Genomic DNA, 6,000 nt, shown 5'->3' on the forward strand with positions numbered 1-6,000 from the left:
CGACGACATTAAGGGCTCCTTCTATGCCGACACTAAACACTTTTGATGAAGATGAAGTTTTTCTGTTCGTCAGCGAGGAGCTCAAGACTATCTGGACCCGTACCTTACCGAGAGGGTACTACAGCAACATTGAGCAGCTCTTGCATGAAATGAAACGGGCTGCTGAAAAATCCAAGTTAACGGCTGTAAGTCTTAAATACAACCCCATTAGCCGGTTGGTAAGGATTGTTAGTGATAAACGGTTTGTTATGCAGGTGCGTAACCGCCTAGCGCGGATGTTGGGTTTCAATTCGGGTGTCGCGGGTGTAAAATCACCGCACCCCGTCGATATGACTGGCGGTTTTAACACCATGTATATATACACCGATATCATAGAACACCAGTTAATAGGTGACGTCTACGCACCGCTTTTGCGTTGTGTGCCCTTCAGAGGCATGGATGGTGAATTCGTCACAGTATTGTACGACAAACCCCATTACGTGCCGGTGAGCATCGACCATTTTAACAACATCACTATTGAAATAAAGACAGATCAAAACGAACACGTGTCATTTGCATTTGGAAAGGTCATCATCAAGCTGCATTTCAGACCTGTGAAAGCGACAAACATCTAAAAGGATGACGGTCATCAAGAGCTACGGGGATCCTTCTCTGTATACGCACTACTACAAACAACAGGCTGGTTATGGATTACCAGGATTTTCAGGGCTACCGGTTCAGTACGGCGCTGGTATCGGGGGTATTTTCAGAGCGCTATTTAGAAAAGCTGTGCCTTTTCTGAAACGCGGGTTAGAAATAGCTAAGCCGCACATGGCATCGGCAGCTAAAAACATCGCCAAAGACGTGGTCGGCAACGATACAAGCGCGGTCATGTCTAAGGTGGCTGCACATCAGCAGGAAGGTTCGGGTCTAGCATACATCCGCAGGGTTGTCAAGAGAAAAAGACAGACGTCATCATCTCACCGTCGGGGGCCTCCGAAACCTGATAAAAGAACGGCTAAGCGCAGACAGGCAACTCATAAAAGCTTCAGGTCGACCAAGAAGAGCGTGACACACCGCAATCAACGAGACACGAAACAAGACATATTTTAAACATGGCTTTTGTTCATGGCGGGTCTGCAGAATGCGCCAAGTCGGAGCTGGACATATTTAAATCAGCACCTACCCAAACAAGCGTCGAGAAAAGCTTGTACATAGAAGTTCCACCCCTCACAGCCCTAACGGAAAACGCACCTCTGGAGTTCTACGTCGCAGGCAACGGAGAAGATTATTTAGATTTAAACAACACCCTGCTCTATTTGACCTGTAAAATAATGGAAGAAGACGGTCAGGACATTGATGCGGCAGCCCGTGTGAGCCTGGTGAAGTACCCCATCGCAGCCATCTTCAGCCAGGTTGACATCACCGTAGGAGACCGATTGATCAGCCAGACTAACAACTGCTATCCTTACAGAGCCTTTATAGAGTCGGTCCTGAACTACAGTGAAGAGACGCTGAAGACCAGTATTCAACAGGGCTCTTTTACAAAGACACAGCCGGGGAACACGAGTCCACAATTTTGGATGGTCCCAATCAGGGGTTCCGAAAAAGAGCATCATACACGACGCAAAGCCGAAAACTGGAGCTCCTGGATCACATTCACGCCGACCTGTTTTTTCAGGACAAACTACTACTGAATGGCGTAGACCTGAAAATAAAACTCACACGAAACAGAGATGCTTTCTGCTTAATGAACAACGCCAGAGAACACAAACTGAGCGTACTCTCTGCATCTTTGTTTGTGAAAAGAGTCAGAGTGTCACCCGTGGTCAGACTGGGACACGCCGAAGCACTCCTGAAGGCCAACGCTAAATACCCCATAGACCGCGTACAGATGAAAGTCTTCAGCCTGCCTGGCGGGAGCCGTGTGTGTAACCAAGAAAACCTCTTTCTCGGACAGTTACCCAAAGTGGTCATTTTGGGGTTTTTGGACAACGCGGCATTCAGCGGCAGTTTTACCCAAAACCCCTTCAATTTTAAACACTACAACGTTAACTTTCTGGCTCTCTACGCGGACGGTGAACAAATCCCCACTAAACCGCTTCAACCAGACTTCCAGAATGGACATTGCGTCCGTGAATATTTTAATCTGGTGGAAACAGCCGGGAAGCGTCTGAAAGACAAACCACTTCTGGTGGACCGCGAGGAGTACGCGCGCGGTTACACATTGTTCGCTTTCAACCTCAGCCCCGACGACGAGTGCACAGGACATTATTCACTTATCAAAACGGGTAATCTGAGAGCTGAAATACGCTTCGCGCTACCGCTACCCACTACAGTTAACATGGTTGTGTACATGCTGTTCGACAACGTGATAGAGCTAGATATGAGACGTCAAGTCATTTACGACTTCAGCTAAAAAGCACTGGAGGCCACACAACCTGCACATAAAGATGAACACCAAACAGCTGGAAGACATTCTAACCCGAGACCGCTACACCCGAGACAGTTTTCTAGGCGTGTTCCCCAGTGATGCCCTACCACGCGAAAGCCTGGCGTGGCGCCCTCTGAGTTTAATAGTTAATACTCACCCACACGACCGCCCCGGTGAACACTGGCTGGCTATTTACTTACCCGACGTCGAGGGCGCAGAATTTTTCGACTCCTACGGATTTTCACCCGAAGCCTTTTCTTTCCCAAGAACATTATTGATTTCTTAAACAGAAATGCTAATTCCATATTTTACAACAACAGACAATTGCAAGATTCTTTTGCGGTGACCTGCGGTCTACATCGCGTCTTTTTTCTATACCATAGATGTAAAGGTTTATCTTTTAGAAACATTTTAGAACTTTATTCTACGAAAGCAATCCAGAATGACCGCATGGTGGAAATGTTTCTGAAAAACCGACGCCGTGTGAGACGGAGACCCCGATACCCTTTTAAGCCATTTGAAAATACGAATGTTCAATTATGCGGGTGTTTACGACAATTTAAAACGTCATAAATGTTAATCGACCGTCTAAAATAAAAATGAAATCGAACCATTTCGATGTCTGTGTGGTTATTATTTAAAAAGAACACAAAACATGAATTAAAATCAATACAATATTTTTATTATACATTCGCTGTTATAGCGCTCAAGCTTTTTTTAATACATGTTACATCCAAGCCATTTTCTTACAAACATTTTTAACTATATTGCTCATGCTTTTTAATATACATTTCAAGTCATTTATCACAAACACACATACCCAGAGAAAAAATGTTACAAAGACAACCATGTGAGTCTAGGTATTAATGATCGTCTCCTTTCAGCGGTTATCTTAGAGACCGGGTCGACCGTCGACAACTCTACTGGTTGTTTTAAAGTTTTGACTGACGCTGCACACCCCAGCGGGTCAGCCTTGAGTTTTTCAAGTAGCTCTCGGTTACCAGCGTTGGCTAGCAAGGTGCCCGGCACGTTGGTTTCTGCCATAGCCTCCATGAACACATCCCAACCTTTTGGCTTCTTACCGACCGCAACTGCTTGCTGCTGCGTGACAGCCCTGACAAGACCAATCATGTGAGAGCCCTCAACGGGTGCCCCCTTGTACACAAATTCCCCCTTTTTCATTCCAGGCTATTAATGGTTCATTGCGGGCCATGGTCTTTAACAATATCTTGGCATTTCTCCGGAACCGCTGAGACACTCTGTCCAAAATATACCCAAAGTCACTGTCGCTCGATGTTGGCGGTTGTGCTAACGTGAGTGATAGCTCGGCGGGTGCATTTTCCGGTAGTACAACAGTTAAAGTCCCCTTTTCGGAAGTCTCCTGGCGTACTAATGTCAAATACCGTTGTAACACCTGACTGTACAATTTCACTTTTTCATATTCGGCCAGATGCGAGTTCTGAAGAATGTCTCGCATTTCATCATCCAACCGACGGGTTGTTATTTTTTCGAACCCAGACCGCTCTCGGAGTCGATCGAGCTGTTTCTGAGGTACCAGGTACATTTTTTCAGCGTGCTCCAATATTGACGTTGTAGAAGCCCCGTAATCAATGGTACTGCAATACTCAACAGGGTCCCGATAAAACCGCCGGACTGGTTCACCAAGAGTCTCTTTCTTTTAAGAGAAAGACCCTTTTGACTCAAAGTCTTTATAAGCTTACGCTTTCTCTTCAGGGTCCCAAACTGCTTAGCAGATAACGGTATGTTCCCTTTCAAGGTATTCAAGGCGATTTCAGCTATGGCCTGTACAAGATCATTTGTAGCCCTGCAGAGAATAGCTTTCCACTGCTTGGGGGCGGCTTTTACCAGAAAATGTAAGAGAGTCAGGTTTCTCCGAACGCGTGAAGACATGATGACGCCCCGAACGTGTTTTTTCGACTGAGTCTGTGGTTGCGAGATCACCGACTTTTAGATTTTTTAAATACATAAGCCGTGGGTACATCTGGGGGGAAAAGACCTGTTCGCAAGCGATAGTCATCTGGGGTGTCGGCACTTAAATCCACCAACAAGTAACCGAAAGGTTTTTTAGTAGCGTCATCGAACACTTCCAAAAAAAATTTGGCTTTACTGGGGTACATCTGCCGGGACAGGGTTGTAATCTGTAGTTTATCTCTAGGGTTTTTAAACAGCACCATGTACTTTGTATTTAACGCGATGGTTCTACTTTTCCAGCCTTGACAAAACACATTTTGGACGATATACATGATGCTGAGGTTTCGGTGGTGTACGTATTTGGTAAAAGCTTTTTCTATCTCCATCAGACTCCATCAAATCATCAACTACAATCAAATTTACTCTACCCGGCGGCAGTAGCTGGTCATCGGAAAACGACGTCGGTAGTCCTTCTATAAACTGAATGTATGGAAATTTCACAAGCAACTCAGCGTATAGAGGTTGCCAGCAGCTGTAACACCAGACTGTGTTTTCGGGTTTAAGAGTCATAATGGTATCACCGTTCTCCAAGAGCTGTTTTATAAAATAACTTTTACCGCAATTCGAGGGTCCGGACAAAATGCATGAAAAAGGGTGTTTTAACCTGACATCCATCGTGTTAATATCCGTAGGGCAACGATGTCAAATTTTCTTGCAGCACCCGCTTGTCGTACACCACCTTCTGGGTTTTCTTTAAGGTCCGGGTCTCACTGCGCCAATCCTTTTTAACACGCACGATCATCGGCTGTTGAATAGAAATGTGTTTAAATTCCCGGCACTCTGCATAAGGATTAATGCCATAGTCAAAAACCAAGTCCCGCAGACTCTCAAAGTTAACTTTTTCACAATTGTTCACATTGAGCGTAATGCCTTTCACCTTTAAACAGGCTTTCTCGCCAGACAGCTTGTACCCGTACGACTTGGGTCCTGTTGTTACAAACTCGGTGATGTGTTGGCCAGCAGCGATCTCGCTGGTCAGCTCACCCAAGTAGTCACCCAGTTCCGGATTCCACTCACCCTCCCGGCTCACAAAGATAATGGAATCTGTGTCGTGGTACAGACAGCAGCCTTGCAAAGCATTTAGCAGATTGTATAACTCCAAGCGGGCATAGGCGGTTGTAAAGCTAGCGATGAAAATGTTAGTGTTTGAATGGCCTGTATAGTGGTGTTTAGTGTTTCCACGTAACACAGGCTGTGTTTTCATTGATAAACTCGCAGGCTGACACCTCATGATATGGCGTAAATAAGTACCTGAACAATTCATCGGGGTTTCTCACAATGGTGGTCTGTGGTAAATTGTCTCTTTGTCCATACTTCCCCCACAAACTGTTCAAGGCAATTTTTGAAAGCTGTCTTTTGGCCGGATTCTTTTTAATGTTGCCGGGGTCCAGCCGGACACCCTCTTTTTCATAATATTCGCTGATATATCTTTGTTGTTTCGCGACATCTGTACACCCCTCTGGAAACCCCAAAGCTTCCTGTTTCCCTTTCAGATGCAGTTTGATGTAGTCGGTAAAAAGATCGTGTGAGGCCTTTTCGAAATGCCAAATTTTGTAAATTTTACACACTCAATACCCCAGATCTAAGGCCATCTG

The sequence above is a fragment of the Lepisosteus oculatus genome, chromosome 14 (genome assembly GCF_040954835.1).
Source record: "Lepisosteus oculatus isolate fLepOcu1 chromosome 14, fLepOcu1.hap2, whole genome shotgun sequence".
Lineage (NCBI taxonomy): Eukaryota > Metazoa > Chordata > Actinopteri > Semionotiformes > Lepisosteidae > Lepisosteus > Lepisosteus oculatus.